The sequence below is a fragment of the Diuraphis noxia genome, unplaced genomic scaffold (genome assembly GCF_037042655.1).
Source record: "Diuraphis noxia isolate RWA-SAM2 unplaced genomic scaffold, SU_Dnox_SAM2 contig0004, whole genome shotgun sequence".
NCBI classification, from domain to species: Eukaryota; Metazoa; Arthropoda; class Insecta; order Hemiptera; family Aphididae; genus Diuraphis; species Diuraphis noxia.
In genome coordinates, this window is record NW_028301714.1 from 62,905,896 (window position 1) to 62,929,163 (window position 23,268).

Genomic DNA, 23,268 nt, shown 5'->3' on the forward strand with positions numbered 1-23,268 from the left:
GCAATATTACTTCCCGTTTAAAACTGGATACTAAAATATATCGTTTCGACTAATTCTAAATTCTTATCCTATTTTGGATTCTTATAAACAAGGACTTTCGGCTCTACCTGTTATATGTCCGTTTTTTTCACTCAATTGAGATTCAAACAAAAAATTGCCGTGCATGAATTGTGTTTTTAAAGTAGTTGTTAATTCCAGATAACAGTATAAAAATTAAAATATTTAAATAATACATTCATAATATATATTATATAATTGCTGTTAAGCCAACGTTTAATTTGATTAATAGTTATCTATTATAACTTACTGGACGTCGCTGAATGAATAATAATATACTCTTTTCCATGATATAATTCATAATTATTTTTTGAATTAGAATAGAACTGACGAATGATATCAAACCCACTAACGCGGTCGGATGTTTACTCGACCATGTGAGGTACTATTGGGTTCTGCTATATGATTCTACACTTTGACTTTACTGTGAACGTCACTCGCTTCGTGTGGAGGTCTTTATACCGTACTCAAAATGGCACAGACAGGTGCTTGGTCGTAGTAGTAATCACTGTCATAACATGTGTTTTCTTAAGTGGGTAAACGAAGGCCAATTTTTTAGAAATAATTTAAAACACGATGAACTAATATCGTCGTTATCATAAACGATTTCATAAAGTGTGAAAATTATTTTTTTTTCTAAGTTCTTATTTTAATTTAAATTTAAATTATATTTTTAATAGTGCGTAATAATTATATGTCATACCTACTTTTACTTATATATTTTTTAATTTGATATTAAAAATCATTCACCACCATCTAAAAATTCTAAGCTACAATGTCCGATAATGGTTTAAATTATATCTATTCCGAAAAAGATACAATTTTTTATATTTTTAACTAACCACCTATTTTAAAGTAATATTAACAAGAATTCGTGACAAAGTACCATTAAATAGAATACATTAAAGTATATAATAATTATACTATATTATTCAATATTGTTTTATTATAATTATTATTGCTATTTTTGATGAAATTGTTTTGCAATTTGTTATATTTAATAAATGTTTAGAAATACGAAATAAATGGTTGAATATCAAAAAGTTTATTTTTTAAATTTGTATTGTTCATACGAGTAAATTATCTCACCTTTAAGATAATATATATTAAAGGTAAAACATATTAAGGTGGGGTGTATAAGTATATCTTACTTATTTTTTGTAGCACGTATTATAACTTATACCTATCTTATATCATTATAATGAATCACTATAGATTTTTACAACAAAAAAAAAAAAAAAAAGGACGTACTGATAAAAATTGACATTTTGTGTGTAATAGTACCACATTTAAAGATACCTACTGAACAAATTGTTTACTAAGATACTAGATTTATATAATAAATATTGAATCCAGTACATAACAATTAAATCGTTAAAAATTAAAATATTAATTTTTATATTATTTTTGTAAGCATACATATAAAATCCAATTACATATATATTTAATAAGGCAATAGCTTATATTTAATTTTTATTATGCAATAAATATGAATATTTCACAATAATATAGTATCATGTTACACAATCAATATTGAATATTTACAAAGTTTAATTGTATATTATACTTCCAATCATATTTATTTTTGTAATTTATTTATATCTTAAATGTTTATACATGTTTTTATAACAAAAATTATTTGTCTTACACATCATTAAATAGATAGATTTTTTATGTAAAAGATGATCTATGCTTTATATGGGAAAAATGGAAATTCGATTTAAAAAAAATCTAAGTTGTAATAATAGTTGTCTTTATCACAAGATTGCAATTAATCATTTTAAAAGTTCATTATCTTGAAATTATAAAAAGTTAATTCAAATATCAGAAATCAGTGCTATCTGATTGAATTTGTCTTCTTTAATACCAGTTTACTGCCATAATAAGTTAATTCATCGATTTTTAACATTGCAATGAGCATCACATTGGGTTTACAGTTAGTTTCTCATATATGCCACGAAAGACACATACCGATGCTTAAAATATTACAATGGTTAAATTGAGTACCCTTATAAAGTCTCTGAAATATTGATTTTTTGTTTAACAAAGGATTAAAAACTGCGATAAAACACGATAGTTCAAATAATTTGATTCCATTTTCCCATATAATTTCGTGATTATTGTATGAACATTGATCACCATCATTCCTTTAGAATTTCATTTCAAAGAGATATTTTCTCAGAAATTTTAAAGTATCTAAACAACTATTATTAAATTTATGAATTTAATAACTCTTACAAATTTGAAATAAAACATTTCTATAAAAAAAAATAAATAAATAAAAAGTTAAGACGAAGCATGTATTAAATCTTCAAAACAACCAATTCTATAAAATTAAATTTAAAAGAATATAGTTAAAATTGTATACGATATGCAATTTGGACATACACATTCACGATGCATAGTTATCTGGTTTATGTTCAGCTGCAATATCTGTAATCTGCTAATATTTTCAGTGGATGGATATTGTATATAGTTATGTTATCATTACTTGAGTTGAGTATTCAGTTTTTCATACATTTAAAATAAACCATTTAAAGTAATCTGTAAAAATAAATTTAATACAAAAGTATTAAAGAAATCTATTTTTCTATTGTTAAGATACAAGCATACAACTATCATCCAGTATATTGATCTTTAATATAATATTATACAATGTAATATTAATTTTATTAAAAATTTTTTGGCACAGCTTATAACTAAAGTATTATATATCTTAAAACATGTCAATATAATATGATATACCTACCTACTAAATACTAATTTAAAAAACTAAATTAAATACAATACTTAGGGAGCATTGACGCATTTGTATAAAGTGTTCTTATGAAAAAAAATAATATATTATCATGCAATATTGCTATAATTATTTTATAATAAAAATCAAATAAAAAAAAAAAAGTTATAATGCAAATTTATTAAACGGTACAAAGACACAAAAAAATGTGTCGATATTATTGAGCAACATTAATTATATTTTGATTTCAATGACCGTTTAAATAAAGAAAAATAAACCACTGTCAAGTTTGCATCTCTCTTCTATATAAAATTCCCGTGAATACGTTTTAGAGAGGAAAGTCTTAAAAAATAAATAGGTTTTGTTTTAATTAATTATGATTCATGACCATATTATACTATACAAATCAGTTGAAATGTATAAAAACAACATAATGACTTGCTTGACACCCTCGTCGGAAGATTCGCTCGAAAAAACTTATCCGGAAGTAAGAACTAACAGCTTGACACATGTTCCTCCTCTTCCTTCGGGAAGTGTTTCGATCTTATACATTGATAAAATAGTGTTATATAATACAATGGGCTTATAAAAAAAAATATATATATATTTTATAGATGGTACATAATATTGAAGCCCGTCATAAGTTGTCGGTTAAATTGTAATAGGTACCTCAAAACGTGCCGAAAACTGCAGTGTTCAGATTGTGGTGTTTGGAATAGTCGCACCAGAAAATGTATGCAAAAGAATAAAAACTTAATTCGTGACGCAATCATTTATATCCCAATTTTGGGTATTTAAAAGATCGAAACGATTGTCTATTTTACGTACAAGTAAAATGGCCAAAACTACGAAATCAAGTATAAATTAAAATATTAAACGTCATACAAGACAACTTCAAGCAATGCATTTCAAAAAACAGGTATTGTATACATCGATTATAGGTAACTATTATATCATATTAATGACCTTCAATTCCAAATAACGTATAATAATAATATAATCAATTATTATTATAGTAAGCTGCATCACTTCATCGTTAAATCTATTACGTATTACGTAGGTATATTATGCAAAAAAAAAAATAATAATATGGTATACTTCAACAAAAACAAGTACGCAAGGAAAGGCGTACTATAATGTCAATGTTGAGTTTCTGGTTTCTGTAATAAAAAAATAGTATGCATTTACAACGATACATGGTTTATCAGTTTTAAAATTCTTATCTAATAAAAATAATACTAAATAAAAACTACAATTTACACGGACACAAAGGATTAAAAGAATATGATTACCTTATATAATGAAATGTAGTACACATATCAATTAGTATTTACTATAGATTTACCTCTTTTTTTTTTCTCTTAGAGTGAACTTATTGAAATTCTGATAGATATTATCAAATACCTGTCGAATCCTTTGATTTTTTGTATTATTTAAGCAGTCTCTTTTGGTGATATAAAATTCTACTTTTATTTAAACTACTACTCCTCCTTTTTTACTGGAAATTATCTAGGGAATAATTATTTTAAAAATTGTAATATGTCCATTTCAAAACGAGTAGTCTCTCAGTTATTACAATGTTTGTAGTAAAGATAATAGTCTTCAGAAAATGATTTTTTAAATTAAATATATGTAATATTTGATCTAGAATATGTATTACCTATACTCAGAGTTTTTTTTTTCAATAATTATTAAGGTGCATAGATTAATATTAATCTTGAAATTGTCCAAATATCCTTACTCTCTCTGTCTTACAAACCTTTTTTTCTTAAATCTTTTATCCTTAATACACAAAGTTAAATAACTCAAAAACTACTAGTAAGCATTTTGTATATGATACGTAAAAATTTGCGGTAAATTATCCACTAAATAATTTAAAGAAGAATAGATGATTTTTATTTTAAAAAAAAAATTATATCTCTACGTGACACTCCTTAATTAGTAAAACAATCTTGAAAATCAGATTTTTTTTATTAATATCATTGATGGAATCGATGGAAAAGGTATCCAACTTAGCATACTAATGGTGTGCGAGTATGCTTCAAGTACGAGAAAATAATATAACCCTCGTGGCGTTCATAATTCACGACTGTCGTGGTTATCATTTTAGTCTTAATTAGTATCAGCTGCCTATCTACAACGACGTGAAGTGGCAATATCACAGTAGGAATGCATACATTTATAATCAAAAATGCATCATAGGAATGTAAGAATACTTAATGAGTTGCTGTGTATACTGACTATAATGTATACTAATATACTCTACAAATAAGTATGATGTTATATCGATTTTAGATATGTTTTTCATTTATTATTTAGAATTTGTTAGAAACAATTTTGGGTCATGAAATGATTTAATTACTAATTTAATTTTGAAGATACATTTAAAGCAATAATAAAAAATGCATTAAAGTAATTTGATTATAAACGTATCGTATATAAGCATAATAACGGCCAATGTCTATGAAAGCAAGTTGAATAAAACAAATTTGATATTAGGAGATATCATGGAGAGTAATAATTCAACAGAAAGGTGTCGCCGCAGATTTTGTAAGCTTACATTGACGCATTGAGATTTATTCAAAAGTTTAGGTCTAAATTAAATAGGCATATATAAATTACGTATACTTTTTGATTTTATTTACCTCTTCAACAACAGATCAAGAATCCGTTCATTTTCATGCCTACATTATTTTCTTTAAAGATCTTCTTATTCCGTTTGTAACGTTCGTTACACATTATATATAAAATATTAAACCTACACTTAACACGCATTATACGATTGATCAATACAAATATACACGCTTAACACTTTTCTTCGTATGCAGATTATTATCATATTATAAAAATGACAGTTCGACACTGGACATCAACGAGAGAGAACTCAGCAATACAATTATTAACAACCGTCTGTAAAATAGTAAAGTATATTATATATATATATATTATATATATATATATATATATATATATATATATATAATTAATATGGATAAATAAACCAGACTTGTTTTATTATTGATGAACATAGTGATCTAACCCCCAGCTATGGAAAACTTATCCATAAGGAATAGAAAACCTCTCTGGATAACTAAAATGTCGTTACAATAAGGTCCCCCGATCACATTACACGTTATAAAACTGCTCGTCTTAACCATCAAATATAGTAACGGAAAACGGTATTATAACAATCTTCAGGGTCATCAATGATTTTTCAATATTTGTATATAGTGATTTTAATAATATCAATTTATCTTAATGTATAATTTATTACCAATCGCATAGTATCTTAAACATAATATTTATTGAATTATTATTGTTATAATTTAATAACAAATAATAACTATGACTCTAAAAAATGCTCAGCTGTATAACTATAGCTGGTTTTGTGTATAGATGTATTACTATATCTAATTTATTAAATTTTAATTCAAATATAATTACTATACTATAATAATACGAATAGTTTCTGTTTCTAATTATAATTTGTGCACTTAAATATCTTAGCTTTTAATTGTAAAAATCAAAAAAATCAGTAGTATGATACCTTCATAAAATATAGATACTATAAGCTTTACGAATAATATTAAATACATTTTTAATTCAACTACGATTCATAGTTACCGACTAAATCCTAATAAAAAAAAAAAAGAGGAAAATAAAACAACTATGGGAATACTATTAAATATAACTAGAGCCCGGAATTATATTCTTTTGCATATTTTTTATGAGTCTATGCAGTCAGACGCGGGTTCGAAATCTTTACGAATCATGAAACAGGTGTAATAATTAATGGCAAAAGTTTTTTTTGCATATTTGAGAATATTTCAAGATAAAAGAATATTTCGTATAATAAAGAATATTAGAGAATATATCGATTAATTTGTATAGATATTCGATATTTTTGGTTGCAGTGACGTAAATAATATAAATTATATTATGTCCGATAATAGTGATAATGATATTATATTGAAAATATACTATATATTTATATACCATCGTCCATCGTGTATACCAGGGATGGGCAACTGGCGGTCCGCGTACCTTTTTTATCTGGCCCGCGATACATTTTCAAATTACTTCATATAAAACCTCATCCTCAAATATCACATTAAATAATAATTGTAAATATAAATAAATAAAGATAAAAAAAATAAATGTTAGTGAATTTGAAGGACCTTTTTTTTTTTTGCTTTTTCCTATGCATTGCGACCCGCTAAGATTGTAAAGTACTTAAAAGTGGCCCGCTAGTTACTTTGAGTTGCCCATCCCTGGTATATACGATTGTTATACCTACCCTTCGTAGTAATGTGCTGCAATCCACTGTTGTATATAAGATATGTGACTTATCTAAGATAACAATGCGCGGCAAAAAATGGAATTACTACAAAAAAAATAGCTAGCTCCAAGCAAAATGCATATTTTATTATGATTTTTAAAGAATATTGGAAGAATATTTTCAACTTTTCAAGAGAATATTAATATCTTATTTTGGCTATTTTTAAAGAATATAATTCCAGGCTCTAAATTTAACCCTGGTGGTCTTTCTTCGTTCACGACTGTCGTGGTTATCGTTTCACCTTTAATTAGTATCCACTGCCTATCTACGACGACGAGAGGTGGCAATTTCACGATAGAAATTCACCGACAAAATATCATAAAAATATTAACCATTTGATATCCAATGTCATACTTGCGTATGCTTGGCAGGTATTTCACAAATAAGTCAACCTAACTATGGTTACCTATCAGTTATATGTTTTCGATAATATTTTAATATAATCTTCAAATATAAAGTCACATAAATTCGAGCGTTCATTTAAGCTACAGTGTATTGAATTACATACAATAACATAAAATACGTACAATAAAATATAATACATTAACATACTCCTGAAACGTTTAAAATTGACTATCTATATTCTATACTAAGGTACTCAATTCTTTTTAGATGTATTAAAAAATTATTATTCGCTTTCACGCAGTTTGTATGAATTATAACTGCATATCGTTACAGTTTTCGTATTGATATAATCAATCAACGAAAAATTGTTTTTAATAATAAAATTTTATATTCAAGCACACATTCACTTAAATTCAAGCGTATAGCAATAGTGTCACAGTGTATCGCAGTATCGTATAAAACGTAAAATAAAATGTGATGTTTTTAATTATGCAAAATTTAAAAAATGACTATGTAGGATTTATAGAATAATTATTATTTATATTCATAAACTTCATACGAAATATAAATGATAAGTGCAAATAATTAGCATTATCGTTTTGGTTCTCGTATTTATATTGCATGAAATCGATGATAAATTATTGTTTTTGTATCTGACACCAATCATTTGCAATAAAACGGATTTATTATTAGGTACTGGATGTCCAACGCCAAACTTGATTACGTGCGTGTGCCGAGTAGATTATAATATGATACTAATAGGTCAGCCTAAATCGGTACTATATGTACATAGACCTCTTCACCATCCCGCTCTCACGGGGAAGCGTACACATAGAACGAGCGAGAGAGAACTATATTGAAGGAATTATCGAGGGAAATTCAGTACTAAAATTTTTGTTTCATTAAAATAAAATAGTTATCATATTATTAAACTATGCGCTTTCATCACGAAATTAAAATTTGAAAGTACCTACCTAAATATTAAGTTTTTGTTTCTAGTTTTCTACTTTCTACTTTATTTAAATAAGTTTGTTTCAAATCATTTTTATAACTCATTAACTCATATATTCACCTATTACCCACGTACTTTTTAATAGGTAATATTCTTTACTCAAGAATAATATATAAATTTTTCATATATTTCAAAACAAGTTTCCAACACATATTATTTAAATGAAAATAACAAATATATTGCAAAAGGTAATAATTATTAATTTATTGATGTTGAAACAAAATTGTTTTAGTTTGTGTGATCTCAATCTTGTTTTGGGTTGACATATTTGATTTGCTAATGCTTCCAGAATATCAAAACCTGCAGTTAGAGCTATCAACTTCATTCAAATGTTAAAAATTACTCATAAAACATTTTATCTTTCTTTAAAATTTAATAAATAATTTATAAGATTAAACTCATTGCAATTTAACACAAGTAGTATTATAATAAATGTAGCAACAATAGACAGTTATCTTTAATTTCTTTTTCAAATTATAATTGTGTTTAATTGTTTTTTTTAATTTTCTTTTTATGTGAAATTAAAAACAATTAATTTTTAAATTGATATTTAATTAAAGATAACTGCGCTTGGATAGATACATTTTTACTACTAATATAGATTATATAATATAATATTTTATATTATGAATTCATAGAATTAACTTTGATGAAACTTTTATGTAGATACCTAATTTTATTTTTACTATATTATTCTATTCAGTGGCTGGAGTTGATACAGCAATTATGTCTGTTGCTTAGGTTATACTTGAGAATATTATTTAACTATAGATACTAGGTATTAAAATTTAAATACAAATAATATTATTTATCTTACTTGACATTAAACGCTCTAATGGTTCTCATGATATGGTTCAATACATAAATCTGATACTGACAATTTCCCAATTTTTTCCTCGCATTAAAATTAGAAATAGTATTTGAGTCACAAGAAAATGATCTACATGCATCTGAAATGTTTAGATATTTTAAATATTCAGTTATAATAATATATTATATTGTATTACATTTTCAAATCTAATATATAAAAGAAAATTGTTATGGATTTTCATTAAAATAATTTTCAATTTTAACGATAGTTGTTTACATTGTATGTTTAAACATCTATAAAAAAAAATGTAGACTATATAATTATTTTTGATATTTTTTATGAGGTAAATGAACAATTTTCGAGGAACATTGTATTACATTTTTAAAGTTTTTATCAAGTAAATAATTTTTTAAGAAATTAAATTTCTTGATCATTATAATATAATAATAATATCATCTTTATGGAGTCCACATACTTAAAAAAATATTAAACATATACATAATTTTAAAAAAGGCTTAAAAATGTGGACATAATTATTATATATCAGACTTGTGATTTTTTTCTTCAAAATGTGTTTTTTAGTGTTTTAGGATGTTAATAAAATAAAAAATTCCTGTGAAATTTAATTCTTTGACTAGCTTTGGTTTTGCACACCTCAACTGAGCAAGTGTTAACCATTTAGTATTTAAACATATTGAAGGCTTTTTAAATGTAGAAGAAGTTTAAAAAAACACGTGTAAAATACAAAAGTAAGTTGGTTTACGTAATGTCAATGTCAAATGAGTGTTTATGTTTACAAAACAAACGATACATTTTTTTAACGTGACATTTTTCCAAAAAAAAAAAACAAAATCTGGGATCAAGGTTTTGTTTGAACATTGAGCACACGTCTTTTCACACATAGTCTATTTTCTGTTTTATTCCATATCGACACCTCATTTCTCTTTCTAAACGAAGTCCATTTGTTTTGAATAATATTAATATAATATTACACGATCTTCAAGTGTAGAAAAGTTCGCTAAAGTTCGTGTGTTTTGTTATGCTTCGACGTATTGCGATTGGCATTATCCTATGATGAGTACAATATTAAATATGATATTTTTACACATGAGAAATTATTTTGATATTATAGATTATATTTTAATTATTAATTTTCACAAATTTTGTACGAATTATAAGAGCATATTTTGATAAGCAATATCGTAATGTTACTGGTATTTGTATATACAATTGACTATTGAATTGGTAATAGGTATACCTATTAGTTGCAGCGATGGCTAAGATAGATATGTTATTAGGTATTTGATGTAGGTACCACATAAATATATTGGTAAATAGGTAAATACGATAAAATATGCGCATAATAATGTCATATAGAAACCGATGTATTGTGAGCTTCCTGTATAATTATTTCGGTAAAATGGTTATTTTTGTACTTGCTGATACTAATCAAGGTCACGAAAATAGAATATATATTTAATGTCATGTGGGATCGTTGTATTAAGTCGATTTAAATGTCTCGGGATTATAAGAGTAGAAAAAAATTATATTGACTTAATAACGTCATATTATATACCTGCATTATATAAATTATACGCGATTTATCTTTGTGTAATCGACTATATGTTCGTGGTTTCGTATTATAAGTTTTAGTTTTACGATAAAGTTATCGTTAATTAGCCATAATATTAATATTTACGGACCGGAAGTCAGAGGAGGTTCGACCACGCTAACAATAATTAGAACTATACCTACCACCAATACGACGCGCATAATTGCACTGTAGATTGTCCGTCGTATGTTTATAAAATTATTATCTGATGATTACCGCAATGGTTATCGTACGGTAACTGCTGGTACATATCTGGTAACATAATGGTATATACCCAAACTATGACACCCACGTATGTACCTATGTGTATAAATAATAATATTAGATATGTACCTATTTATGCACGCGAGGCGGTACCTAGGCGCTAATTATTATTACCTACAAGAATATCATTATAAAAAACATTTAATCACGTGAACCACCGCTATGACTAGTGGTTATAATGCTATATATATAAATAAATACTAGGTATTATTAGTCTTAAATTTTCGTGACGTTATTATGGTATGCTCGGATTTGACGGTCGGTCGCTAGATTTCATGAATTTTCACGGTCACCGATACTAAAAATAATAGTGTAATATCCTACACGTGAAACTGATTTCTGTTTAGATTGTTTTCCATGCGCATTCACATACGGTCGTGATAGTGTCATACCGAATTACAGATACCCCTAGTACCTACCACATCATCTTCTGCTGTAATAATACATTTATTTTTATCGTTTTCACGCTTCACTGGTATATTGTGGACCTGTTTGGTGAAATACATTCTAGTATAATAGTGTAAATTCGACAAGCGCTAAACTTGATCGTGCTACGACTATAATAATATATAAATATATAATTAACATGATATTTATATTGTTAAAGTACTTTCAATTCGTTTCCAAGTCGTACGGTTTAAATAAATTACACGTTGAGAAACCAGGAAGGTTAGGTTAGGTTATAATGGTTTATATTATTTTAGCAGAATGTGTATCCATCACGTAGTTAATTGCATATAAATGTAAAAAGCAACTACTTTTTTGAATGCGTTTCTATACCTGCACTATGTATGCTAAAATAATTGTAGATATAAGTATTTGAAACATAATACTGAATTCGATTAATTGACTGATAGTTTGATGCATTGCAATAAATAACGTAAATTTTTGCGAAAAAAAAGGAGATTTCCTACAACTGCGTTAGTCTTTTCCATGATCATTTTGACGTATTACATACCATACGCCATTTTTTCATAATGGTAAACGTTTACTTCTCGTAAAGACGAAAAAAACGCATCCCATTGTCAGTTGTTATATCTGATGCGGTTTGTGTACAGTCCCTTGTTCACACTGTACAAATAAGTACTATTCAAACCAGTTTAGCACGTTTCCAGAATACGATTTCTACAGACACTGATACACTGTATTTTATTATAATATAGTATTGGCTTTAAGTAGGTACGTTGAGAAATCTATCTATATAATATTAAATTAGTTAGCGACAAATGTTAAAAATGTTCAACGAGTGAGTACATAATATTAACGATGCGAAGATTTAAGATTTAAGAGTATAATTAATAATTTCTTTTGAAAACAAGAAAAATTATTAGAACTAGAATATTGCCTTCTCTTGCACAATAATTATCGTTTGGTTTCAAGTTGGCCTCGATGTCTGTCTTGACTTTTTTTTCAATAGATTAATAATTAAATGTGTTCTTTCAATACAACAAAACATTTAAATATGTAGTTTAAACCAATATGAAAATTGGATTGTACCCGATTTACACAATAACTCGTATATGTATTATAAGTAGGTAAAAGTCGATGAGAGATAATAATATACAATGATACAAATCTGTATAGTTTACCCTGTATAACTTCAAATGTTGTATGTTTTGGTTGGCTTCCGCATATGAATAAAACAACTATTCAAATTTATATTTTTCAGAAACACTGTCTTTCTGTTTAAGACCAACCATTATTAATCTGAACATTATGCCAAGTACGCTTATTGAGACAGTCAAACGCTATAATATTGTACAAAGAAATTCGCCAAAATGCTCGAGTTTTGATCCTTTAATAATGCATTTGTTCAAATTCTAATATTTTAATTTTTTAAGTAGGTTCTTTAAGTTATTTTTATCATTAAAGGCTTGAGAAGTCCTGTTATGATTCAAATATCTTTTTTTTCTGAAATGAAAATACACTGTTTCACTATGATTAGTTAATAATCTGTTTTTATTTTTTTTTAATATTGAAATATCTTATTCTAATTATTGGGTTCTGAGTTGTTTAGCTTTATGTATAAGAACTAGAGTACTTAGTACTTACCTTAGGTGCTTAAAGTTTAATACATTTAAAATTATTCATTAAAAATTAAAATACCAAATTAAATTCATTATAGTTTTCAATAAAAAGAGCGGTTTACACATAAAATAATAGAACTTTGTATCACCACAGGTCATTGAATACAAAATCCAAGAATTTTAAAATATTGTCCCAAACAAGTTCAAAAAATAACAGTTTAAAGAAGTTTATTATCAATGGAAAAACTATGTAATTCACTATGCTGTTTAACTGTGGGTGACAAACGTACCTTGAAACAAATTTGTTTCATAAATTATATTAACACGACTTAACAAAAATAATGTGTATTGTAAGTTATAACGCATAATATAAATTACTGTATTATTATAATATAATATTATACACACAACGATATCAAATAAATTATTATATCAATATTCATTCGACGATTTAATTACTTGATTTTATTATTGTAATGAAGTGCATGTGATTCTTATAGATGTATCTATTTCGGTCAAATCAGACGATCCAGATTTAGTTTGACCCTGATGAAACTAATTTACAACCCCTAAAAATAAACGATTTTTCAAATTTTTTTTGTTTTTATTTTTCCCTGAATGGTTTTCTAACACAATGACTTGCTCTTGTGCTCAAGAAGTTGTCAATTGGACTGTGAAATTGTAGCCAAACCACTTCCCGAAAGTGACAAGAAGACATATGACATAGATAGTTCCAAATTCTTTGCTCATCACATACACAATTTCCTGAAATGATGTGAATGGATGAATGATCTGTTAGGAATTAAATCATTTGGCAATAAATGAATGGCTTTAACGAAAAAAAAATTACAACTATTGCAAGAAAAAGTGCTAACAATACATTATTATATTATTATATCATAAATATGAAAATAATATAAAAATTATTATTCTTTATTTAAAGCTCGTATGCATTTTACCTTTTCAATTTTCACGCCGGAAAAAATATGTGGTTAATTAGGTTTTGTAGTTGATATCTTTGTTTTAAAAACTCATACCAATATTTAACGAAATTATATTATTACCTACATACAATTTTCTACTCCTTCGTTATGTTCATTACTGACATGGATGATCATTATTACAGTTATCATTGAAAAGTTTGAATGATTTTTAAAATATTATTCTGATAACATAATTTAAAGTAATTTAAAAACAACTTTTTGAAGTGTAAAGTGTGTAAAGTCTTTCAATCACTTATATGTTTTTAAGTTTTTACTCTTTTGATTGACTGAATAAGCTAACCTAACACATATTTTTAATGTTTAAATCCAAGGAATATTATCGTTAACGTACTATATTGTTTTTGGGATGGGTACACATGTTTTTCCAACTCATTTTTTGTGAAATCCATTTCCTAACGCTTTATTTACTGTCATAGAAATGCAAATCAACAATAAAAACTTTATATTAAATTAAATCCATTGCCAAATGTATAATAAATATATTTTTCCTAATAAAAAAAAAAAAAAATATATTTTTCCAATAAACTTAATTTTTCTTACAGAAGAAAACATCTAGTAGCATTCCACTAATAATTTAATAAACGAACGAATTTTTTTATTTATATATATTTCTATATATGAATTGATTATTTAACTAGTATGTTTAAAGTTACATCAATTATTTAATGTTTGATGAATGTAGTTGCTTAAGGGTACCATTTAAAAAGTTGTTCCACTACTTTGTTTATTTGAACTTCAGAATATTTTAAATACATTTGAATCCCTAAGTTTGGTATTTTAATCATGTCCGAATTTAACAAAACCTCAATAATATATTAATATTATTTAATAATAATAATCTATGCATAATTTACAAATAAAAACAAACTATAACAATGTTGTTTATTCGATAGATATAATATTATTCAAACTATACTATGGTGTTACCGTTTATGATACTATATTTAGTATTTATTTTGTAGCAAATATAAATAATATGTGTAAAAAAATTTGTGTATAGTTTATAATGATTATATGTTTACCTACTTATCATAATACATATTAATAACATGTGGGTGATTAAAACTATCCGTCCTCGGGCCGGCTCTGTGGAATGTCGCATATGACGCTCTACTGAAAATGGACGTGCCTCCCGGGGTACAGCTCATAGAGTTCGCCGATGATCTAGCCATCGTAGGAACGGCATATACAGGTCAGTCGCTGGAGGATCTTGTTAACCCCACCCTGTAGAGAGCAAGAAGTCTCGAGTCCGCTAGGCCATGGAGGTGCGGCGGTGTGATCCAGACGCAGAATCCGGACATAAATCTAGTCAATTTATTGTAGCCACCTAGGTAGGCAGAGCCTCCCAGTATTGTACCCATGACTAGAAAAATTTTGTTGTAATATTAGTGAGTGGGGAATTTTCCCACCGCTAATAATTGTTGATGTAATTGTAATCAATAAACGATGGGAGTCAGAGGAGAAGTAATGCTAACGCGGTTTCCTCTCTGACTCTCGATACAAAAGAAAAAAAGAGGTGATTCAAACTATTGAAATTATGCAAAAAACCTTCAAGCTATCTATGATTATGCACCTTAAGTTATTTTCATTACAAATTATGTTAAGAATAATATTAGTTATAGGTGTAGATATTTTCAAAAGGAATATTATAGTTATATTTACATATGTTTACAAATTATTTGAACACAAAACATAGGAGACCTCTAAAGTTGGCTTCGAATTCGAATTGAAGATTTTTATATTTTCACATTAAATAAATGTTCATAAATATAAATATGTGTAATACAATTTTTCAATTTCAATAGTTACTTAATCGACTTATACGATACGAATAAAAACAAAGATTCTTTTATCAAAGCATTAAATATGTTTACCTAGTGACGGTATGTCACAAGTACAAAGATCACGATTAATGAGAAATATTCAACAAACATATGATACAATTACAACAGAAACTTATTATTATTTTCTTAAAAAGTGATATTATAATCAGTGGTCGAAATGGCTCAAGATAAGTGGAGGGATGCCTTACAATTCAGATTTCCTGATATCATCGTAACATTCTTCATACCTTGTATAGTATATTTTTTTATAGTTCACATTTTGTTTATGCATGACATAAACTAAAGTGAGTACTGACACGCATTAACCATAATCATAAAGCTTAAAACCTTATCAAAAGTATACATGTTTAATTATGGTCATCACACTCATAACCAATATTCTATCCATGGGTTAAATTTAGAAATTGATCGACTCACGTTCACGCATACACATCTACTTATCAGTTACCATTTTATCAACAAAATATTGTCAGAAATGACGTTTAGATATTTTAGCATATTGCTAGTTGCTACGTCCCTACTTATTATCATCAATATTGTTATTGTTTTGTGATATTAAAATATTATGTTATTAGCTCTAAACACGACTAAGGTATATGGTTATTCTTAATCCGTGGCTCTAAAAACGGGTATAGATAATAAGATTGCGAAACGGCCTATACGAAAAATAAAAAGTTTTATAAAAATCATAATAATTATTTCATTTTAAAACACAAGTCTTAGGAGGAATGCGTTATTCTAGACAAAATAAGTAGAGGGATGAAAAATGTAAGTACAAAAAAGTAGAGGGATGCCATCCCTCCGTACCCCCCCCCCCCCACTTCGACCACTGATTATAATGTAATATTTTAACAATCTATATATAGCCGAAGCTTTTTTTAGATCTATAAAAACATATATTTTTTAGTTTTTGTATATAATAGTTACTTGTCACAACAAGTTGTAAAACTTGAAGATTGAAAACTGATGTTGCTATACAGTTTTTTTTTTTTTAATAATATTCAGTAGGTAAGAACTAAATATGTGTATTATACGACATTGAAAATAAAATATTTAAATTATTTCGTATTTAAATTTATCTAATTATAACATTCTTTTAAAGTACGCACTTATGATATTATTCTATATTTTTAAACTACTACTTTTTTACTTTTTCTACTGGCGTCTCAATAATTATGTAAAAATCCTTGGTATGGCTTTACCAAGTAAGATGTTGAGACCAAATAAAACATTGAAATAATCATATATGAGCATTTTCTATACATAGAAGATTTTCAAAATATTTTGAATGTTATTGTGCTAATTATTTATATCCAAGAGCATTTTTTTCTAATTTTTTTGGTTAAAAATTCAAAAAAGTTTTTCATTTTGTACCTTATATTGAAAAATTTTAATGAAAAATTCTCAAAACGTTCTTCTACCTCCATAAATAAAAGAAAGTTTACCGCAAAGTTAGTAATTTGATAATTTATAAATAATTTTGCTAGGATGACGTTTCTGCTTAGAAACGTTTTTTGTATTCAATGATATCTTTATCATTGATTTCAAATGTAACATATCCATTACAATAATGACATGCTCGACGAATATTGTGCAACAGACTTGTCCACCTTTTTAAATTTTAATTCTCGCAATGAAAAAACTACTGTATTAAAAAAATTAACTAAGCTATGTTTAACATACAAGTAACGTTTGCTCAAATTTTTTAAATTTTTCGATGCCCTTTATTTTTTAATGCAGGTTCAATAAAATAAATGGTATTGAAAATTATTAACATTATATTGAAAATGCACTTTAATATACATCTTAAAGTGTATAAAGTATGTTTTTGATACGTCATGTATGCTAAAAAAAAATTAAATTAACGATATTGAGACAATAATTTAATAAATACTTACTTTTATGTAATTTATAAATTAACCGATTTTACGACCGATGGAATAAGGTCAAATGACGAGAGACGTATGAAACATTTATTTTTTATTATTATTTTAATAATTAGGTGTTAAAAAATAAAAACATTTATATGCCAACAACCAAAATGTAATATATTATATTACCTACTATAACGATATTGATGTATCAATATATTTCAATGGCCTTTTTAGTGAAAAATCTGACTAATTGTTGTATTCAATATAATATTGTAAAATTGAACTCAAATACAAAATACATAATATAACAATTTAAAAAACTATTATATTGTAATGAATTATTATGTCAACTAAATTAATTAGAAGTTAATACCTGCAGAATACATAACATTTTTTATGTAATTGTCAACATATTATTGAAGTCTAATATTAAAAATAAATATAGTTAGAAACATGTTTTCTTAATGGAAAAAAATTGTATCGATGTGTAAGAGTTAAATTTCCTGTTTTAACCTAGCTTTTTTAGGTAGGATATTTAAATATTAATATAATGTAATTGATTTGTTGTATAGTTTTACAAATGACTAGTCTTTGATTCAAAATAATACTACGAAATTGTTTTATCACAATACAGTTCTATATTTTATATAATATTTCTTATAATATGTAGTTGTTATAGTAATTAAACATAACATTTTATCTACTTGTCTAATAATACGCATATAATATACATATATATTAATTTAATAATCTATTAGATTCTGAGTGGAGCGATATTAATTTTACGTTGTTCTGTGTGTTTTTTGTGTTTGTGTGTGTATTTTTACACGATAAGTTGTTAAAATAATGCTTCGGTTTTTAACTTCAATAACTTTTCTGGTTGTATAGTGTATCTAGCTAGTGCATTGAGAAGGTCAAAATTTGTATTTGCCAGTTGTTTTCAAAAGCACCGTGAAAAAACAAAAACAAAATTAAGGAAAAACGGGAATTTTCACGAATATCAATTTCTGAGAAAATCAAATTTTAATATTGGTGTAACTCTAAATTACCGTAGATACAAGAAATTTTCACTGAATGTTTACACTGACATTTTGTGTACATGATAAGATTTTCAAAATATTTCAAATCATATGAAGTTGTTTATAGACAGTTGAAATGATCGAAATTTTTAATATTTTTGGTAAAAAAGTTTTAAAATTAAATTTTACGCATTTTTTTTTTGAAAGCAACTAAAATTCGAATTTTAACGTAAAAATCACTAAAATTTGCAATTTATTTTGTGTTAGAAATTTATAAACATATATCTTTTTAAAACTAAGGTTTGAAAATTTAATACAAGTTGCTTCATGAGTTTGTCTACTTTTATCAAATAAAAAATGTCTACTGGAATGTCAAATTAAACTTGTATGAGCATTTGAATTACAACATTGGATATTTACTCAATTTCTCTGGTACCTTTATTCTTATTTTTTTGTTATTCAAAAACAAATTATTGTAGAAAATTGAAATGTACACCAAATATTTATTTTATCAATTCCTACACTACAACAAATGTTTCAATAATTTTTAAGTTATTTAAAGACATTTTAATTTTTTCGTATTTTTAGTTTTTATTTTATAAATTTCGATAAAATGTTATTGATTGGGTCGAGATTCCCCATAAGTTGATTTAATAGTAGTTGGAAAATACTAAAAATACATACAGAGGCACTTTTATTTTAACCATTTAAAATTCAAATGTTAACAAAATTTATTTAATTGAAAATTTACAAATTATTTAGTGAACAAAAATATATAAAACGATAAACTTTTATAGCTAAGGATTGAAAATTTAAAGCAAGGTTCCTCGTAAGTTGGTTAATTTTATGACAAAAAAATCTAAAAACTATACAAACAAAATTTTTTAAAGTTCAATTTATATATTTTATAGGTACCTATATTTTTGAAACCAATAAGTTTTCACATTATATGGAAAATTATGCATTTTTTTCTTTTAATTTATATTTTTTAGTCTATTCAGATATTTATAAACATTTTTGTTTTCAAAACAGCCCATAATTCTTGAAAACTCATATATTATACTCGTATGGTTATAAATTAAATTGAAATTAGTATAAAGTACAGTCGAGTCACGATAACTCGAATTTGAAGGGGGATACAAATTCGCTTAGAGATATCTATTATTCGAGTTACTTAACTTATTAATAAGGGAAGAATTTTATAGGGAAATTAAGAAAATTGAGTTGCCTAGTTTTTTGGCTGCATTTTACTTGCGTCCCAAAAAAAGTTATATGTTACAGGTAGTAAATTTGACTGGTAACTTGCGTCCCGTTTTGGAGACGCAAGTTGGCTATTTAATTAATATCGATATCGTGTCACTCAAATCAATAGTTCATAAACTATACTATATAATGAATCTCACTATTTAAATTGAATACATGAATTTTTTTATTATGCCAAAATATAAAAAATATGAATTTTATTATTATGACAAATTGTAAAAATTAAGAAATTTAAAATTAAAATAAATTAAAAATTAAATTAAAATGTGTTTTTTACCAACTTATTGATATCGATTATATGGGTGATATATCGATATTTTCGGGACGCAATTAGGTTATAAAAAAAGGTATTATAGAATGCAAATAGGCTATGACCCTTTTTGAATCTTTTTTGTGGAACGCAACTAACCTACTGATAATATTTTCGGACGCAAGTAGTATGCTCCCAGTTTTTTAAGTTATCGAGATTCTAGTTATCGCTGTACTATACATATATTATGTATACTTTACTTGTTTAAAATAATTGCCATGATAAGTTTATCAAATTAATTCAATAAACAACTTTTGGCTATAATATACTTCCAAATATCTGACTTGGTAATTTATTTAATTTAGAACATTATAGCATAATATTGCATAAATAAATATGCAACATAATATGTTGTGCACAACATATTAAAAATCGGTACGTAATTAAATGATAATCCCTGTGATATGTAAAAATCTGAAAAATGTGTAGTATGTTATTTAAGTTTCAAAAATTCGATTAATAACTATATTATTACCATTGTTTATAAATACTATAGTAGTAAATATAAATACTATAATATTTATAATCAATGTTATTACTCTTAAAATTAGTGATTAATACAATTTTAATATTATCATATAGTTACTTTATAATTAATAAAATGTATTTATTTTTTTTTTTTTATTATTATTAAAAAAAAAAATTATTTTTTTAATTAGTTTTAGATTATGTTAAAAAGGGTTTCTTTATACCGTTTATTTTTAAAGAATGTTTATAATCTATGGTTCGAGGTATTTTAAACAAATTATAAAACATTTTATACAGAAATATTTACCGTTTTAAAGGGTTAAATACATAACATTAAAAAAAATTAATACGATGACATAATATCTAATAATATGTAAATCATATTTAATTTTTTTCATTGTTTTAATAATATAAAAATAGTTCAGTGAATTATAACATCTTGCTTGTGGAATAGGTATCACCACTAATAAGTCATAATGCATTTTAAATTAACGCTAAACCGATAGGTTTCACTACCAAAAACAATTTGAACCGTCCAGACTCCTACCGAACTACTGAACCACTCTAATCTTGAAACAATTTAAACTACTAACATTTTCATAATAATTACCATACAACTGTAAAACAAAATTTAATAATATTTAATTTAATTTTCTTTCTTCTTCTTTGTAATAATTATTGAAATAATAAATATGTATCTAAATATTAAAACTGTAATACCATATATATGCGTTGAGGGTTTTAGTTACCAAATGTCCAAATTATAATAAAACATAAAATAAATGACATGCATAAACTTACTATTATTTGAACTAAGTAAATAAATATTTCCGATTCCTTATTTCATTAAAACGTATTACAGTCCACGTCAAAATTAACTACTATCATCAATAATTATAGCTATACAAAGCACATGCAGCCCAACCTGTGAATTATACCATTATTTTTATATGTATATAGGTATTGTAAAAATATTCAGAAACGGTTTTATCGCGTCGCACTCTAAAACATCATAATACAATGTCAAAATGTACGATATATATATATATCATTATAATATTATGATGTTTTGTACCTACCGATTATTTACCCATATCTAATGTACTGCGGGGCAAACGTAAATTGCACCCAATGAAAAAATTGTAAATTGCGCACGATATTTTTCAGGTACAAATTTCTTTGCAGTGAACTGCATCTAATAGAAATAATATTTTATGATAGTTATTTAGCATTGCCCAGAAGACACCATTATGAGGAGACTATCAATGTCCTCCAAAAATGTTTTTTTTTGGTTTACTTGGTAGTTAATAAAAATAGAATTTTTTTTTCTAAATATTAAGGTATTAACTATAGTTTTACATATTTTTTTGTTAGGTAAAACAATTTTTATGATAAAAAATATAGTTATAAGTTATCTGCATATTAATGAGACATTATCTTCACATATTCGGCCCTCATAATAATGTTTAATTGTATTGTTGAATAATTTTTCCATCAAAATCATAAATTTGAGGGTGAGATGTATAAAAGCTTTTAATAAAATAACTGTAGAAAGATTCACAGGCGTTAGTTGTCCGTGTTCATGTTGCGAAAGCTGATGCTCAAATAATCGGAGGAAGATCAGCAAATAAAATATACGTGTTTAAAATATAACAAAAAAATTGTGTAAGTCGATCATTTTCAGACATCGGAGGCGTTAATTCATAGTTAATAATATAATCGCAAACATTTTACTATAGTCGCAATTTACTATACCCATTTAGAACACAAAAAATCACGGGCGCAATTTACTATAATATTTTTACTACCTATTTAATGTGAGCACAATTTACAAACACCCGTACTGCGCACAATATGCAAAGACTATACGCCATATAATAACTAAAATGTTCAAACCATATAGGTCCAGTGGGGTTCCGGAAACACTGGTCAGATCCGATGACGTCAGTTGGGTTGTTTGTTCGGTTGCAGTGTAGTCGACCCGTTTGAGTGGTATTATCGCAACGAGTGGTATAAACTCCCAAGGATACGCAAAGTTTTTGTCGTTATTCTGGTATCGTTTTTAAGAAAAAAAAAAAAGATTATAATAATGAAATATGTTATATATTATATTTCCAGACCTTTGTGTCGTAAATAAATTACTAACACGTAATCACTGTGACTCGGGATAAGTCGAGACCGTGGATGGGGAAAAACAACGAAGACCGCACTGCGCGTCACGACTACAACTCCACCTATAATACGGGTGGTGGGGTAGATATACGCAGTGGGTTTTCCGCGAC

At 26.1% G+C, this 23,268-nt stretch overlaps 2 long non-coding RNA genes across 2 annotated transcripts; both read right to left on the reverse strand.

Annotated features, from left to right (window-relative positions):
- Positions 1-1,745: 1,745 nt before the first annotated feature.
- Positions 1,746-23,185, reverse strand: LOC149056324 (uncharacterized). Its single transcript, XR_016191341.1, has 3 exons — positions 22,883-23,185; positions 9,308-9,440; positions 1,746-2,601 (listed from the first exon to the last, which is right to left on the reverse strand). It is a non-coding gene; the product is annotated as an uncharacterized LOC149056324 (long non-coding RNA).
- LOC149056325 (uncharacterized) lies at positions 13,408-16,809 on the reverse strand. Its single transcript, XR_016191340.1, has 3 exons — positions 15,231-16,809; positions 13,836-13,969; positions 13,408-13,773 (listed from the first exon to the last, which is right to left on the reverse strand). It is a non-coding gene; the product is annotated as an uncharacterized LOC149056325 (long non-coding RNA).
- Positions 23,186-23,268: the final 83 nt, after the last annotated feature.